Below are 19,192 nucleotides of genomic sequence, written 5' to 3' on the forward strand. Positions count from 1 at the left end.
TGGTCTCTGACTTCCTCACCTCTTCATCATGAAATAAGTCTACAACTACATGGATTGGCATGAAGTTAGAGACATGTACCTATTTGCTTGCAATGTTTGATCATAAGAACTTCTGAATTGATTGATGAAGTTTAACTCTAAAACATTCAAAGGTTTACAAACCAAGATAGTCCACTTTGGGCTATGTGAGGAAGTTGCAGATGTTGTGGGATACCAAAGCCATGGATAGAGTGCAAGGCATTGTAGAAGTGGTCAAAGAAAAAGACCCTCCTTTCTACAAGTGCTCTCCTAGTGCTAGTTCTATAGAGAAGTTCATCCACCGATGCATGAAAGTCATCAAAATTTGAAATTATGTATTCCATTGGCTGTCAATATTCATTGTTGGAGAAATAAAAATCTACAAAATCCAAGGCATAATCAACAATCACTATATTGAACAATTTAACAAAATGAACTCCTATCAAGTCAAATAAATGCATAGTTGGGTCGATTAGTAGGAAACCCCAATGGTTCCACTCGCAATTGCAGCTCAGAGTGCATATACACATGCTCATTGAGAACCTCCTTCATTCTCTTCCCTATTCGGGACAATTAAAATACTTTATCATGTCCTTTTTAGCTATTGAAGAATCATTACCTATCTCCTTGCTTCTTCTTGTCTACAAAAGAACCCAACTACCAATGGTGACAGCTTTTGATAGCCATTAACCATGGCCCAAATCAATGCTATTGAAAAGTTCTATTGAGTTGATAGAGTTGGATGGACAATGAGGTGATCTTCTCTCTATTCATATTTTCTCCACGTGATTATTGGTATAGCATAAAACAGAGTGACGTAAGTCGTAGTGTGCCTAAGAGAGCATTGTCAAAATGTAATCAGTTGTGCAGAAGATGGTAAGCAAAGCACAAGTGATAGGGGTTGAGTGGGATAACCATGAAAACTCTCAATAAAAAAAGTGAACATGCATTCAATTTGATTTACACCACACTTGTCCTACCTATGTCATAACAGAAAGAAGATTTACCCAAATAGCGGTGTATCTAAAATTTCACATTTTCAAGACATTGAACACTGTTTTTTAAGAAGCAAAAATTTGAAATGTAAAAAAGATAAATCAAAGTGACCATTATATCAAAAATTTCAAATTTTCAAGAAATTGAACACTATTTTTAAAGAAATGCAAAAATTTGAAATGTAAATAAGATAGATCAAAGTGACCCATTGACCTCCATTGTCTAGACAAACTCTCTCTCTAGCATCAAAAGGACCAAATTTGAATCCAAACTTTCTCTAATGTTCAAATTTCTACTACAATATATTGCAATATCTCAGATATGGTAGCATCCACTTTGTGATCTCCTCCTCAAGCCACCTCATTGAAAGTAGTACCAGAACCTTGGGTAGATGGGACAATAGCAAGGGTAGGATCAAGATCAGCTGGGGCAAGAACAAAGGTAGATGGGGAAATAGCAAGAGTAGATGGGGCAAAAGCAAGAGCAGATAAGATAGTAGTAGGGGAAGAATCATATGGAAATAGGGCAATAATAGGAGCATATTAGGTGGAACCAAAAGTAGGTAAAATGGAACTCTCATTCTACATGGAACATGGGGTTCTCCCTCCACAACAAGGATATATTTGAATGTTGAATTGTACCCCTACAATTATGAGACTCTTGCCTTGATTTTCATAGAAAAATAAGGGTTGCATCGATCATTGAGTACATGAAGGTTGTCCTCACTATTGCCAATAGAAACTCCATCGAGCAAGCACTTCATCAAAAACTCCATGTCAATCTCCTTGGCATCTCCTTTCTTTGTAGAATATTGTGGCTTTACCATTGCATCTACAAGAAACTTGTTCAGCATTATCGACTTACCAAATTGAAAATAAAGTAGTAAATAAGCTCACTTGCAAACTCATCATATGCACTACCAAGTGCGGAGCACCAACATATGGTACATCCTTTTCATAGCCTAGGGGATATAGGCTAGCTAGAAGGAAACAACACAAAAAAAGGATGGAACTTATGATGACATCGCAAGAAGAATACTCCTCCCAGTTGATGGCTCAAAATCATCTATCCACATGCAACATATGTCCCATTGATAATGACCATAGAATTAGTGCACTCCCCCTTGAAGGAGAGGAAGGTACTAGGAAGTCTCCACGCTCATGCTTCAAGAAGATTAGTACACCCTCTAAGACAGAGTCCTTGTCATGGAGCACCATGAACAAGGCCTCCATACCCTCCACCTCCTCCTATATACAAAATCAATATCAATGTCCATTAGGCACTACCATACTATAATGCACTTTGTAATGACATCAAAACCACATACCAAACACAATGCTCAAAATAATAACATATATCCATGGATGAACATAACTTTCTCAGCACTATGACCATAACTTGCTCTCTTTGGAGAGTATCTCAAGTTCTAAAGTCCTTACAGAGCACTTCAAAATATTTTAAATGCTTCAAAGAACTTTAGAGCACTTAGATGCACTTTTAGATATTTGAAAGATTTCTCAAGGACTTTGAAAGTACTTTTGGACACACTTAAAAATGTTCAAAAAACTAAACAGCACAAGCAAGCACTTTGAATCACTTAAAATTTATCAAGGCACTCAAAGAATTGTCAAACACTTTGAAGTAGTTTTGTCAAGAACTTTCAAGCACTTCAAGATGTTTAGATCATTTTAGAGAACTAGCAAGCACTTTGGAGCACTCATAAGTACTTTTCAACACTTTGAAGTAGTTTTGGAAAGCACTTTAAAGTGTTTAGAGCACTCTAGAGAACTAACAAGCACTTGAAAGTGTTTAGAGAACTCTAGAGCACTCATAACCACTTTCAGATATTTTAAAGAAGTTTTAGCAAGCACTTTAAAATATTCATAGCATTTGTAAGCACTCTGAAGCATTGAGAAGTGTTTAGGTCACTCAAGATCTCTTTTAGACACTTTGGAGTAGTTTTGGTGAGCACTTTGCAGCACTTAAAAGTGTTCAGAGGTCTCAAAAGAACTTTTAGACACTTTGAAGCGGGTGGACATGTGGAAGCACATATAGGAACTTTAATGCATTCAATTTGATTTACGCCACATTTGTCCTACATATGTCGTAACAGAAAGAAGATTTACCCAAATAGCGGTGTATGTAAAATTTCACATTTCAAGAAATTGAACACTATTTTTTAAAAAATGTAAAAAAGATAAATCAAAGTGACCATTATATGAAAAATTTCACATTTTCAAGAAATTGAACATTGTTTTTTAAGAAAAGCAAAAAAATGAAATGTAAATAAGATAAATCAAAGTGACCCATTGACCTCCATTGGCTAGACAAATTCTCTCTTTGGCATCAAAAGGACCAAATTTGAATCCAAACTTTCTCTATTGTTTGCATTTCTATTACGATAGAGTCCTTGTCATGGAGCACCATGAACGAGGCCTCCATAGCCTCCACCTCCTGCTATATACAAAATCAATATCCATGTCCATTAGGCACTACCATAATATAGTGCACTTTTTAATTACATCAAAACCAGATACCAAAAACAATGCTCAAAATAATACCATATATCCGTGGATGAACATAATTATCTCAGCACTATGACCATAACTTTCTCTCGCTTGAGTGTATCTCAAGTTCTCAAGTCCTTATGGAGCACTTCAAAATATTTTAAATTTCCATTAGGCACTACCATAATATAATGCACTTTCTAATTACATCAAAACCACATACCAAAAACAATGCTTAGAATAATACCATATATCCGTGGATGAACATAACTATCTCAACACTATGACCATAACTTGCTCTCTCTTGAGTGTATCTCAAGTTCTCAAGTCCTTACGGAAAACTTCAAAATATTTTGAATGCTTCAAACAAATTTAGAGCACTTAGATGCACTTTTAGATATTTGAAAGATTTCTCAAGGACTCTGAAAATACTTTTAGACACACTTAAAAGTGTTCAAAGAACTTTAGAGCACAAGCAAGCACTTTGAATCACTTAAAATTTTTCAAGGGACTCAAAAGAATTTTCAAACACTATGAAGTAGTTTTGTCACGAAATTTCAAGCACTTCAAGATGTCTAGATCATTTTAGAGAACTAGCAAGCACTTTGAAGCACTCATAAGTACTTTTAGACACTTTGAAGTAGTTTTGGAAAGCACTTTAAAGTGTTTAGAGCACTCATAAACACTTTTTGATACTTTAAAGAAGTTTTAGCAAGCACTTTAAAATATTTATAGCATTTGCAAGCACTTTAAGGCATTGACAAGTGTTTAGATCACTCAAGAGCTCTTTTAGACACTTTGGATTGGTTTGGCGAGCACTTTGCAACACTTAAAAGTGTTCAGAGATCTCAAAAGAACTTTTAGACACTTTGAAGCGGGTGGACATGTGGAAGCACATATAGGAACTTTAAAAGCACTTTTAGACACTTCAAAGAACTATCATTTATTGATTGGTTCTACTCTTATACAATCAAGCATTGACTCTTGCATAATTACTTACAAGACTTTTACGATTTCAAGTTGGTGCACTCTAAAGTTCTATGTTTGCAATTCATGGTGCACACTAAAGCAAAGATCATCAATTTGTCTTGCAATTGCAATATGGGGTAGTAAGGGGATAGATTCATAGAAGTGATGATGGTGTTGCTTGAACATAAAACTCCCACCGCTTCCATGGAGATGCCCCATGGATGGCAAATGATGCAAGAAAACAAATGGGATTCTCCCAAGATGGGGCTAATTCTAAACTTACGTCGAAACAAAACCTTAAACTCCCAAGAGACTCGTTGTATTTCTTAAGGTCTTGTTTGAGTATACATTAAAAGGAAATAGGAACTAAGGGATTATAACTCATTGAACCTAATGTAAATCCTACCTAGGATTGAAACTTTATCAATAAGATTTGACGTGGATAGCCCTAGCATAACATAGAAGTTTTAAGGTATGAAAATTGTCTCGCATGTTTGGAAAAAGTCCGGTGCAGGGGTTTACTTGTGGGATGCAACCAAGGATGGTCCTTTCTGGCAAGGACTGATAACCGCTGGTCTATATTTGAGCCCTAGTTCATTTATGGACCTAGAACTGGGATTGGATGGGAGTGTGTCCCAACCAGGTGGTTGATCCACGGATGCATATATCTAGAAATTGGTATAGTCAGGGTAGGCCTAATGACAACACGAATGAAGGAAAGAAAATGGATCCAGTAAGAGATTGGATAATGGAGGAAGATGTGATTTAATTAAGAAACTCTTCCAATTGTTTGGCAAAAAGGAACCTTGGAAAGGATCAAAACCTAAATGGGCTATTTCGAATTGTCCTCATCACTCAGACCTTTGCTCTGCTTCTCGAATTATTTATCTAAAAGAAGATTAAGGTAGATTAATTTTATAAGCCTTTCCCAAACAAGATGATTAAAAATAAGAAATGGAAATTGTGCAAAGGTGTTGCCTCCACACGTGGCAGATGAGATAGGATACCCAAGTCCTAAGACAAGGATAGGGATATGCCTGGAGAAGTATATGTGATTTCTTGAAAGATAAATAGATAACTTTAATATACTAAGGGAAAAAGGGAGTAAAACATTCTAAAAAGTAAAAAGGAGGAAACGACCTGGTAAAATGCACACTTGCAAGGGTATTCAACAATCTGCATGCTACTTTCAAATGCTTGAAATGTATTCTTGGTTAAACATTTTAATGTATTGTTTTCCTAGTATCATAGTACTACCTTGGAAATGTGCATTTATCGAATGGTTCGGTGGGAGGGTGGATTCCAAAGGGTTAATTTGTTGGCATGAAAAGTTGAACCCAATTTTATGTTGTCCATTAAGTTAAGGGAAAGCTAAATTTTGATCTATGAAGTGGGGATCAAAATTGGTAGCAAAGTATTCGTATAGTTAATAAATACATTCATCTGAGGGGAACGCACTGACATTTGTGCGCGCCCATAATCGAGGAAAAAGTGTTAGTGACCTTGAACCAAGGAGGGTGAATTAGAGAAATCCCACCATTTGACTTGGAAGGTTGAGTTCACATTTAGTCTGATGACTTCAACTGTAAAGTTTGAATCGATAAGGAAAGATATTTTGAGGTTAAGGGTTCCATATGAGAAAAAATGAATTCTATCACCCCCTTGAGTTGGCATCAAAGAGCCGGAGGAGTCCTGTCTTGGTGTCGGTCTCAAGCGAGAGGGATGTTAGGAATTTTGGTGTATTTATTTGGAGATGGTGTAGTCGACGGTCCTTGGCATGGCCCTCACAGTCTCACTCCCGAAATTTCTTTTATATCATCGTATTATTCTTGGCTAATGGCTCTTTTTCTTATGGAGAACAAGGAAGAGGATGGGGGGTCTAGGAGGGCCGCTATATTTTACCATAACATTATGGATGTGATTAACACTTAGAAAAATAGCTGCATGCAATGTTTACAAGAATGGTGGGTGTGTAAGGGAGATGTAAGAATGGTCAAAGGATGCATCCCCCCCCTCCCCCCCAACAAGAAAAAGGGGGGTCAAAGAATGCATCCCCCCCGCCCCCTCCCTCCTCCCTCCCCCCCCAAAAATAAAGGGGGGGCCGGCGGGGGAGGGTGGATAATTTTATGATTCTTAACCTTTCATAACTTCTACGTACAATCTTTAACTTGATTCACGATTATACATGTGTGGTCTACTCATCGAGCTCTTTCCGTAGATATGCTAGATGTTACGGTTTTGACCACTAGACTTTAAATTTCATTTTGGGAGAAAATTTGAATAAAAATAAATTTTGGGATAAAGTTTAAGTAAACTAATTGTTTTGCCTCTTTGAATTAAAAATATTTCTTTTGATTGTGTTCTTCATACTAGATGTTTGACTCTCTTAAAGTGCCAAATAAAGAGTCCCTCCTAGACCCCATTGTCTTCCGCATGGCCCATTGGAGTCTTATTATCTTCAACCTATTGGATAGAGATGTAATATTCATGATTCACTGTCAAGTCCTCTCCTATTTCTATTTTTTAGGTCTTTGTTTGACTTCTCCTTTTGATGCTTGTAGTGCTACCAAACTTATCCTCGCTCACTTGAGAACCATTTCAAGTGATTTACAATCTGGAAGCATTCAAGTACTATGTTTGGCAGCGCAGACACAAAATAGCAGATGACCTTCAGCTATGCTATTTTTAGCATATGCTTATGATGTATTAGCATACGTTGCTTCATTTTTTGACAGACACATCATTTTGTATATGTACTTTTGACATATTTACAGGCTCTACATGAGTTTCAGCTTGTATATTTGATGTTACCATGATGCCTAGGAGCTATAGAGATGCACACAATTCTATGTATCTCATGGGCGGTCGGACATGTTTTTTATGCCCTAGGTATAAAAGTGAAAGTTAGGTCATCTTTTAGGGATCCTCATGTGAGTTAAGCTTTCATGGAAAGCTTGTAGAGAAGATAGAGGTGAAGATGTTTGGAGTTGGAGCTTCCTCTTGTGCTCACCCACTTTCTATGGCATGCAATGGAAAGCTAAGTGCTTTTGTTCTTCTTTCTCTTTGTCAAATGTGTTTATGGTGTGTAGTTAAGCATTAATTAGTCTCTAATTAGTGTTTCCCTCTCTCATTTATCTTCACTTTTACATTATTTGTGAGCTCATTGAGCTTTTGATTGATGTGTGTGTGTGATTGATGAGAGTGTGCACCCATTGTCCTCTTGATTGTTGAGATTAAAGAAGATTAAAGAGTAGGCATTGAGTGATTAGCCTTCTTCATAGCTTTCTCTTCTTCTTAACTCTCTTGATTAGGATCCTCTTCTTGCACTTCTAGTGATTCCATGCCTTCATGCAGTAGCGGGGCTATCGATCCATTGGTTTGACATTATATCGATGGATTGAGCTACGCGACAAGCCCCCAACATTGGCGCCGTTGCCGGGGATCGATTACCTAAGCCAGAGGAGTCATTAGTGTATTGAGAGTCATTAATCATATTTTAGAGTATTTTAGATTATGCTTTAGGTGTTGGTGATGGTGAATTGTGGATTTATGGTGATATTTGGTTAAGAAATTGTGATTAATTTGTTCTCTCTTTTTTCACTAATTATTCACTAATTTTCTACTAATCCACTAACAATTGGAGTGCTTTATATGTGTGTATGCCTAATTAGAGGCTTAAGAATCATTCTTTTGATAAGAAATTTAAAAAAAAATTGAGTGAAATCAAGTGATTTTTGAGTGTGTAATTAGGGATTTTTTCCTAATTAGGCTCTCCAATTACTCTCTAATCACACATGATTTTTGTGTTACACATAGCTAAATCATTGATTTGAAGTGTGATTATCATTCTTATGTGTTTAATTTGATTGAAAATGATGCTACACATGAGATTTTGTGCTTGATTGATTGTAGGTGAATTGCGGTTAAGCGGTTGCTAGTACACACACATGTGTGTAGGCATCAATTGGAGTGGAAAATCAACGCGATGCTATTGTTATTGTGAGTGCAATAACCCATTCATTTGCTGATTTTATTTGCAAGTTTGATTAAGGATAAATTTCAAAAAAAAAAGTGCAATCTAAGTGCAATTAGTGTGCCTATGTGTAGGCAAAGTGCACATTTTTTAGTGCAAATTATGGTTTAATTGGTGCCAATTGGGTTCATAAAAAGCATTGGATTGCTTGATGTTGTTATGATGATTATGGATCAGTTTTTTCATTGCTAAAATAATGTCAAAATGCTGCCCAATTTTTGCTAGATTGTGTGTGCATTGATTAGCGATTAGTGCTTGATTATGCTTGTGTGTGTATACTTAATTGGGCTTGTAATTGATTGCAAATTGATGTGAAATTGGATGAATTGCAAAGTTCAAAGTGTGATGATCAATTGTATATGCTTAATTTTGCTTAATTCTATTGCTAATTATGCTAATTTTTAGTCAAAATTAAGCAAAAAGAGAAGCAAACATCGACCTAATTTGGATGCAAAATGCATAAAAATTTGATTTTGGGTGTGATTTTGAAGTGTTAATTGCAAAAAAAATCTTCACCAAATTGAGAGTGTACGCACTTCACGACCTTTTTTTAGCTTTGCATGTGCACAAGTCTCACTTCTTGGGACAGTGTGTGCATTTACTTAAATTAGGTGTGTGTGTGTGTGCACTTACTTGATTTAGGTGTGTGTGCATTTACTTGATTTAGGTGTGTGTGTGCATTTACTTAAATTGGGTGTGTGTGTGCACTTACTTGATTTAGGTGTGTGTGTGCATTGCTTGATTTAGGTGTGTGCATCATTTAAGAGGGGTGTGTACCATCCTCAATTTGGGTGTGTGTAAAGTGTAGTGCACAAGCAAACAAGGGGGGTGGGGGGTCAAGCACATGTGCATGCATGTTTTTAGGTGTGTGGAAAGGGAGTAAAGTCAACAAAAGACAAGGCATGTGAGAAAAGAATCTAGGTGAGAGAAAGAGAAACAAAGTCAACAAAGATAATAAAAAGAGTGTGTGCATGAGCGTCTGAATTTAAAAAAACCCTTTAAAAAAATTTAAAAAAATTTAAAAAAAATTTAAAAAAAATAAATTTAAAAAAACAAAGACACTTTTTTTGTTCTCTTTTTTTGTAGGCGTCCCATGCATGTGCGCATCTAGTCGGCCTCTTTCGGACCTTGTATTACGAGGATATCTCTCTTGTACTTTTTCTTATATACCTCGTTCACTCGCGCATTTATACACGACTAGACACTGAGAGTACATACGTCCGGAGAGTCGTTTGCTTGATTCGCTTACTTGTTTGACATAGCACACTGTAGGATTTAGTGGACTCTCGACACATTTGACATCATTGTGATGTGATTTATGAGCCACTATTATCATGCATGATTGACTATAGGTCACCCGTGTGATAGCTTCATTTGATCACACCATTCACAGCACAATCTTTCCATACACTTATTATATTGCTTTCTATTCCTTGAGAGATCTAGATCAGTCATAGTGAGCTTCGACATGATCATTGAGTATTTGCACTCTCCAGATTGATGACGACCATGGCCATGAGAGGTTCCGATTTGGTGTTGCTATGGTTAGTAGGAGAGTACGAGGGACAGTTATGTTATAGAGATCGATCTACCGATCGCTATTTTGTGAGGCTTCAGCCTCATGATCACTCTACTCATGCTTTTCAGTCAGTTAGAGCCAGAGCCCACCCCACGAGGTCTGATCAGCTCATAGATTTCTTAGATGTTCTCTATCGAGTACAAGATATCCATTCTATCCCAGTACCATCCCTAGAGGATGTTGCAGACACACGATACCATCCAGTGACAGTCCAATTACAACGTATGCATGATAGTTTTTTGTATGTTGATGATGATGCACGCATGTATTTGAGAGAGTCACAATGCGTGTACCAGAGCCTTAGGTAGATTTTGGTAGATCCATGGGTAGTACGACCTATTATGGCCTTGATGATTATAGTACCTACACGATGATTTTTGGCCTACCTTATCAACCTATCCCTAGCCCTAGATCACCTACATCTAGTGTCGGCATTGAGCTTGAGTCCACATACACAGCGAGATCACCCATTAGACCACCTCCAGGCTTTCCACCTAGACCTATTGGTCCACGGGACTCTATCGATGACCATAGATCTAGATTGACACTAGAGATTGATGAGACTTGCGAGCAGTTATTGAGAGAGCCACGCATAGAGACCGAGACAAGATTGACATCAGAGTCCTCACAGACACCACACAGAGCTAGATTCGACATGATGAGCACTTCACAGTCTATGTTTATGATGAGATCAGAGTCACCACGAGTCATCGAGATGAGAGCACCCTCCGTGAGTGCACCACACATAGAGCCATTGACTATGAGACGATTACATTGCGGACCCATGAGAGAGCATCCACAGCCTTTGGTGACGGAGCATACCATTCATTTAGCTAGAGAGGCTGTTACGACCATAACATTGAGCCATATTGATGTTTCAGGATCACATGACCATGAGAGAGTTATGTCACATGGGGCTATAGTTTCGACGAGTACACGAGTCCTACGATGAGAGATGAGCTACACGAGTTAGCCACTACTCTGCAGACAGATAGACCTATGCTAGTCTTGTGTGGTGAGAGGATGGGATTATGCATATTTCATGATATGAGCCGATCGAGTTTCTTTCAGAAACTCAAGCGCTTTGTTCAGGATCCTCCCACACATCACTTAGTGCGAGTTATGCCTAACCTAGGCATGCCAGGATCTTTTAGAGACGAGTATGATGTGATGTACTTGCCGATGTTTGAGATTGACTTACAGACCATAGAGCCTTTATCATATGTCGAGTCCCTAGATACGCATACTCATCCCACATTGGTAGAGTTGTATAGACTTGAGCAGGCAAAGACATATGTTGACGACTCTGGATGTCGATACACACGAGAGTCTAGCACATCTAGTGAGTTATGTCAGAGAGTGACTGCCATGCTTTCGTTTGATCAAGATCCTCAAGAGCGTGTATATAGAGGCACTGATCATGCCATCTATGTGTTGACTATTGGAGTGAGATACACACCTAGATCATTGATCGATCGAGCACATTGTAGCACTAGACTACCTAGTACAGCTTTAGCCCACCAGTCTGGTCATAGATCACCTCCTACACCCATGAGTGATTGTGATCCTCTACGAGAGATTACTAGGACTATGCCACCCCTAGATGGACCTCTTGAGCTTAGCCTAACACATAGTGAGCTTCATAGCTTAGATCAGCATGAGACCGATGACATAGAGTTGACATGTGTTGCTCATCATCATGATGTGCAGCAGAGTGACACATTAGTGATTGATTCACCTACAAAGCACCCACATCACATAGATGTTGCCATAGAGCCATCTATTCTTGCAGAGACATGATCTCATTCCTCGATCATAGAGCGAGCAGATACAATTGCAGAGACATTGACACATGAGGTTCCTCTAGACCACCACATAGATACCACACATATAGAGGTCACACCACATATCATTGAGCCTACACAGACTAGTATGACCTCTAGACATTTACATCATGAGGATAGACAAGCACCTGCGAGATTCTATTGGAGACCACAAGGATTGTCTGATTCTGAGCGAGAATTAGAGCCTTCTCTAGATAGAGTTCAGAGTAGTGCTACCAAGGAGTTACCACTTCCACATCAGATATATAGATCTACACCCAGAGCTTCCTATAGGACTCGACGAGTATATGTTCCACGGAGAGACATATCGATGAGACCATTGCCTAGTGATGACACTTATGTGTGGATAGAGAGCCGGATTACACATGATGGATTATCACATGGTTGGCTCACATCTAGACGATCACTAGAGGCACAGGGTTATTATGAGGGACATAGACAGATTTGGGTTCCCATGTTGAGAGCTGTAGCACATAGTGAGCATTCACGATCACATTTGGTTACGAGAGACTTGAGAGAGATTTCTAGACCTTCTAGACGATCTCAGAGATCATTTTTAGAGAGACCACAACCATAGAGACTGTGTCAGAGAGAGAGAGATCTTTACATTCACATGTGAAGAAATCTCCCAATGACCTCCTCATGAGATTGAAGGGATTGAAGATCTGGCTACCAAAGAGCCGACCACCTATCACATCATAGGTTGACACTAGTCATAGCTTGTCTGAGGTTTCCATTGACCATGTTGTTGACTTAGAGCTTGGCAAGAGTCGGCCATTCAGGGATCTTGAGCCACATAGTTCATTGACCACATAGTCTCAGATTGATGTTATCCCTAGATTCATTAGTTGTGCTATAGATTCTACCATTGACATGGAGCTAGGTGCTAGCCAGCTGATGACCATTTTAGAGAGAGCTAGGAGACTACAAGTTTTATTGTTTGGAGAGAGTTCTCTTATCCCTCCTAGTTGCACGAGACCCTTGACTTGTACAGGTTGATTGACTATGGTGCACTAGATACATGCGCATATGCTAGAGGCACTTTTTTCCCTTTCGGTTTTTTCCCTCTAGACATCTAGGTTTGAGACCTTAGTTTAGGATTTATTTTTATTTGTGTTTAGGTAATAAAACTTCCACTTCTATGCTGACACAACTTTCTAGGTGGTAGTGTTTTGTTTATGATTTTGCAGCATAGATGGACTTTAGCTTTCACACAGCATGGACATCTCGAGTTCCAGCTTCACATGTTTTCTTCCTTGGCTATTGACGATATGCAGCACATATCTCCAGGTGTACTACTTTCCATGATTTATGTTTGTGGAGATTTATGTTTGTGGCAATTTATGTTTGTTGATTGTTGTATTCCATGGTTTGATTGAGTGCATTTAGATATGTTTTGTTATATGCCATTAAAGATGTATAAACTTGTCTTTGCTTTAGGTAATTGACCTTAAGTTTAATCTTATTGATGAGCCTTGATGTTAGGAGACTGTGACTTTAGGTTTAGTTGGAAATATTATTTGAGTGTTTGAGACCTTAGGAGTGTTTTAAGCATAGAGAGGCTTGCTCACTCAAACAACAACGACCACTAGTGAGAATACAAAGGAAGTGGAAGGAAAAGTTGGAAGAGAAATCCCAGCTTCATTGTATTGCCTATGGTATTAGAGTCCTAGAGGTTCCCAGTGTGGGCGGTTTTCTTTGAGAAGCAAAAAGCCCCAGGCATACAAAATATACACACATGTTTTAAAAAGAAAAAAAAGAAAAGAAAAACAAAAGAAAAATGAAAAGAAATTAAAAAAAGACATGAAAAAGACTTCCATTGAGCTTCAAGTAAAAAATTCAAGCTTTTGTTCGGAGTTGTGAGAGTTAGTAAGCTAATCAAAGCTAAAAAAACATAAATAGGGAATCTTACATTTAGATAATCTTTCTAACTTAACTAGTACTAGAGTAATTTTTTTAACCTTTAGTTGTAGTTAACTAATTGATAGACTCATCCATAAGCCCAAAAATTTTGATTCATTAATTTCAGCAAGTGCAATTTATTTGTCCTTAATGGCAGTGTAGCATTCCATAATTATTTGTATTCATTCATTACCACATAAATGATTTTCCTTTCCTTTATGCTTTATTGCCATATGATTTAGCTTGCTACCTCATTGCCTTTTTCTTTTTCAGGTCCATTCTTCACATAGCATCTACCACAACATGGCTTTGTCAGGGACGACAAAGCTTAGGAGGGGGGCAGTGTTTGGCAGCGCAAACACAAAGTAGCAAATGACCTTCAGCTTATGATGTATTAGCATACGTTGCTTCATTTTTTGACAGACACATTATTTTGTATATGTACTTTTGACATATTTACAGGCTCTACATGAGTTCCAGCTTGTATATTTGATGTTACCATGATGCCTAGGAGCTATAGAGATGCACACAATTCTATGCATCTCATGGGTGGTTGGACATGTTTTTTATGCCCTAGGTATAAAAATGAAAGTTAGGTCATTTTTTAGGGATCCTCATGTGAGTTAAGCTTTCATGGAAAGCTTGTAGAGAAGATAGAGGTGAAGATGTTTGGAGTTGGAGCTTCCTCTTGTGCTCACCCACTTTCTATGGCATGCAATGGAAAGCTAAGTGCTTTTGTTCTTTTTTCTCTTTGTCAATTGTGTTTATGGTGTGTCTTTAAGCATAAATTAGTCTCTAATTAGTGTTTCCCTCTCTCATTTATCTTCACTTTTACATTATTTGTGAGCTCATTGAGCTTTTGATTGATGTGTGTGTGTGATTGATGAGAGTGTGCACCCATTGTCCTCTTGATTGTTGAGATTAAAGAAGATTAAAGAGTAGGCATTGAGTGATTAGCCTTCTTCATAGCTTTCTCTTCTTCTTAACTCTCTTGATTAGGATCCTCTTCTTGCACTTCTAGTGATTCCATGCCTTCATGCACTAGCCGGGTTATCGATCCATTGGTTTGACATTATGTCGGTGGATTGAGCTACGCGAAAAGCCCCCAACATACTACAATAATTAAAATGTTCCTATATAACCAGACTCAACAACTTGTGGGTGAAGGGTGCTTGCTAATGCATGTAGATTTCTTCAGTCAATGTTTAGGATGACTACAGTCATTGTAAGTGTGCAACGCATTCTAAGGGTGCTTGCTAATGCATGTAGATTTCTTGAGTCAATATCTAGGATGACTACACTCATTGTGAGTGTGCATCACATGTGCCATTGGCTGGTTTTGATTCTTGTCCTCATGTTCATCAATTTGCATATATTCTGTGAGACATAGTGGACTAGAGCTTGCATCTCTCAACCCTCCATGCCCTATATATGCCCTTCCATGATAATAATAGGCCCCCCTTCAACCTCATGGCTCCATCTTGGCCCTTGGCGTGCGTGGTCTTACCCTAGGCGTGACATTACTTCCCCCTTGGAGAAGTGTCTTTGTCCTCAAAAACAAAAGTGGTTGTATCTTCATAAGAACACTAATTTTTTCCAGAGTGGAATCCTTCATGGATCCAGCTGTTTGTTTAACTGGAATATGATTCTGTAGGCGATTCAATGAAATGAAGAATAACATCTTGATTTTTCAGATTGATGTCCCTTTGCAACCGTCTTGGGTAATTGACATATATCCATCATAGAGTGGAGACTCCATTTAGAACCGAGATGAGCATGCTAAACGAGTTATCACAACAAAGATGTACCGCAAATGTCGAGATTTCAAGATCAACATGTACGACTCTTGGATGACTACCATCAACAGTCATCACATCACTGGCGTGCCTTGGTGGATACGCATATCTTTGCCAATGATACTATAGATGTACTACAGCAAGCAGATATACCTACCAAAGTGATGGCACACTTATCAAGTTATGGTTGAAAACACATTGGAAAACATGTAAAGTGTCTTAGGTCAGATGGAGGGGGAGAATACTTCTCCAATGAATTCAATGGTTTTTTGAAACATATGGAATTCAGAGGCAATTTTCATGCAAGTATAATCCGCAACAAAATGGTGTTGCTGAGCACATTGTAGAAGTGGCTAGAGAATTGATATACGAGAAGAACATGCCTCATTTTTATTGGGGTGAGGTGTTGCTACAAGTGTCCACATTATGAACATAACCCCTACTGTTGCAACACATGATATGACACTTGAAGAAAAGTTCAATGGTGAAAAACTAGATGTATGAGATTTTAAAGAGTTTGGATGTATTGCTTATGTGCATGTGCCAGATGAGCTAGGAAGTAAACTTTATCCAAAAGAAAAAAAATGTGTGTTTGTTGGCTATTCTCTTGAGCAAAAAGGGTACAATTGTTAATTCTTGTCACAATAAAGTGAGGTGCGCAAGGATGTTGTTTTTTATGAAATGGCAAGTTGGTATGCTGATGTAAAAGATGATTTGGGGGCTGATGTAAGAGAAAATGTGGGTGCAAAAAATATAGGTGCGCAATCAACAAGTTTTGAGTGGGTGGCAAGGGTCCTCGAATGCAAATCATGGTGAGAATCCATGGAGTGGCAGGTTATGTGAAAGAGTGAGTCCTGAAAACTCTTCAAATGTATTAAGGAAAGGAAAGGAAAAATTTTATGATGCCCCTAAGTTGCCAAATTTGAGGGTTGGTTATGATGATGGTGATAGTATTGGTTCTCAACAGAGTTTAGATGAGGAGCTTGGCATACCCTCTATGAAGACTTCGAGTGCAAGAAGAATGCAAGTAGGGAATGGGGCACCTGCAAGTGATCTTGGACCACAATGTCGGGGGATTTGTATTTGAAAGGTGAGCTGGGAAGGCACGGGGCCCCTGACTATGAGAGGTGTGAGGGAAAGAGGTGCAGCAGACGCAAATAATGAAGACAGCACTTAAAACAGACAGATTGAAACTTGATAACTCAAATTGAATATTGAACAGTACCCCTGTTTTAATCAAACAGTAATGGAGGCGTTTATGCTCCTTACAAGGACTATCTTGCTTTAATCCAGGTGCTAATTAAGAAAATCAATACTGAACTACCTTGGACTGCTTCGTTTTTCTTCTGCTTCTTCCTGCTATGGCTTTATGAGCTTCGACTTCCAATGGCCTTAGGTGGTCCGATTTGGCTTAAGGTTTCCGGCTTAAGGTGTTCCGTTTGGGATTTATGGCTTTATTCCGGATTTGAATGGGATTATGTCGCCTTGATTAAGAGAGTTTATGATTCTAATGGCTTTTGATGACCTAGTTTAGAGCTTAGGATTAATCGGGTTAAGGAAATCCGGGATTAGGATTATCCGGGTTAAGGAGCTTAAGGATTTGGTTTAGAGCTTAGGTTGACGGCTAATGAGTTTGAGAGGCTTGTCTTAGAGAGCTTAGGCTTCTGATTTGAGAGCTTTAGGAAATCTTGGCTTAAGCGAGATTAAAGATTAGAGATTAAGCTTGGCTAATGAGATTAAGATTAGGCTTGGCTAAATAGAGCTTATGATCTTTGACTTGGAGAGCTTGTATCTATCAAGGCTAATGATGGCTTAATGAGATCGAGAGCTTTTGCTTGGATTAAGGAGCTTATGAATATCAAGGCTTTCTTCCCCGGGAGAGAAGGAGTTCGATGAAAAGAGGAGAGAGCGTTAAAAGAGATCCGCCCCTTTTTTATAGGCTGCATGGACCTCCTTTCTAAAATTGGCCAACCCATTAGCGATGTCGCTAATGGGTAGCCACCCTATGACATGGCAGCCTGCTATTTCGACCTTCACGAAAGGCGCTGCGAGTGGCACCGGAAGGTGTCGCCCTGCCCTGCTGAGCATTTTTTGTTTCAGGCACGCCCTCAATCGCCCGCTCTATAGCCCGACGCGAGCCTTCCTCCCTTCCCCTGTGCTCGTCCTCGCTACTGCAGCTCACGCCATGCCTTTTTCTTTCTTTTTCTTCGATTCCAATTTGCCCTTATTCTACCCATTGGGCCGACGGCCTATTTACTTCATTGGGCGGCCATGGCCATTGTAAGGGCATCATATTTGAGCACACATGCCGGCCGTAGCATCGCCAAGCATAACATCTCACTTAAGCAGCCCCTACCAACAATCTCATCATGAATGTGCTTTCCTTTGTCAATGGCTTCAATCACACTGCAAGCTTTCCAAATACCCATATACGCCACTCTGATACAATATCGGGCAAGGCATTAGTAAGCATAACACCTTTCCCTATCAGCCCCTGTTGAGAAACCTCATCATGAAATTTGTTGCCTCTATTGCGTTCAAAACCTTGGTTGCTGCTCAAAATTTCAAAATGGCACACCGATCAAGCAGACTCGACTAGTACGGAACCGGCCCCCGATGCATCTTTATCGGCCAATATCTTAGCGATCGAGACTCCGACCACTGATCTGAAAATACTGATGCACTCCACAAAGTGAGCACTTTAGGCCCGTGCATTCATTTCAATTCTGTCACCTTAACTGCAGTTGCCCAATCCGGTACGGATCTGCAATCGACTTACACTTTAAACTGCCATAACTTCTTTACCATAGCTCCAATCAACGAGCCGTAAAGATAGGCCTGTAGAGCACTTTGAGTACTTCAACTTTGATTAGTAAAATCCTAGCTATGACCACTTCAAGCATACTCACTGTTTACCATTACCAAGACATCTTTTGGCCCTTAGAGCCGCATCCGACACACTTTTAACTTAAAATTGTCTTGTTAACAAGCCCTCATTACTGTTGAATAATCCTGTAGGATTCAAATAAACCTGATTGTCATTCCTTTGCTCATTTTCTTGTCATGGAAGCGGAGCGGCACGACAACGGAGGTCAAAAAAAGCAAGAAATCATGTGCAGAGATTGACTTATGACAGTTGTGTGGCTCTTCATTATGCATTTATGGAAAAGATTATAGAGGAAGTAGAACCCACATGTTTTGAGAATGCTGTCAAGGATGAAAAATGGTGGCAAGATATGGATGAAGAGATGGCTATATTTGATGCAAATGGAACATGGGATTCTTGTCATTACCAAAGGATAAGAAGGAAATTGTGTGTAATTGGGTTTACAAAATAAAGCATAATGTTGATGACAGTGTGAGTAGGTACAAGGCTAAACTTGTGGCCAAAGGTTATGCACAGACTTATGGGATTGATTATGAGGACACGTTCGGCCCCATAGCAAAGATGGCTACCGTTCATGTGTATATTGCAGTGGCTACCGCATTAAGATGGGTGTTGAAACAAATGGATGTAAAGAATGCATTTTTGAATGGATACTTGAGGA

The sequence above is a fragment of the Adiantum capillus-veneris genome, chromosome 16 (genome assembly GCF_014529385.1).
Source record: "Adiantum capillus-veneris isolate H3 chromosome 16, ASM1452938v2, whole genome shotgun sequence".
Taxonomy (NCBI): Eukaryota; Viridiplantae; Streptophyta; class Polypodiopsida; order Polypodiales; family Pteridaceae; genus Adiantum; species Adiantum capillus-veneris.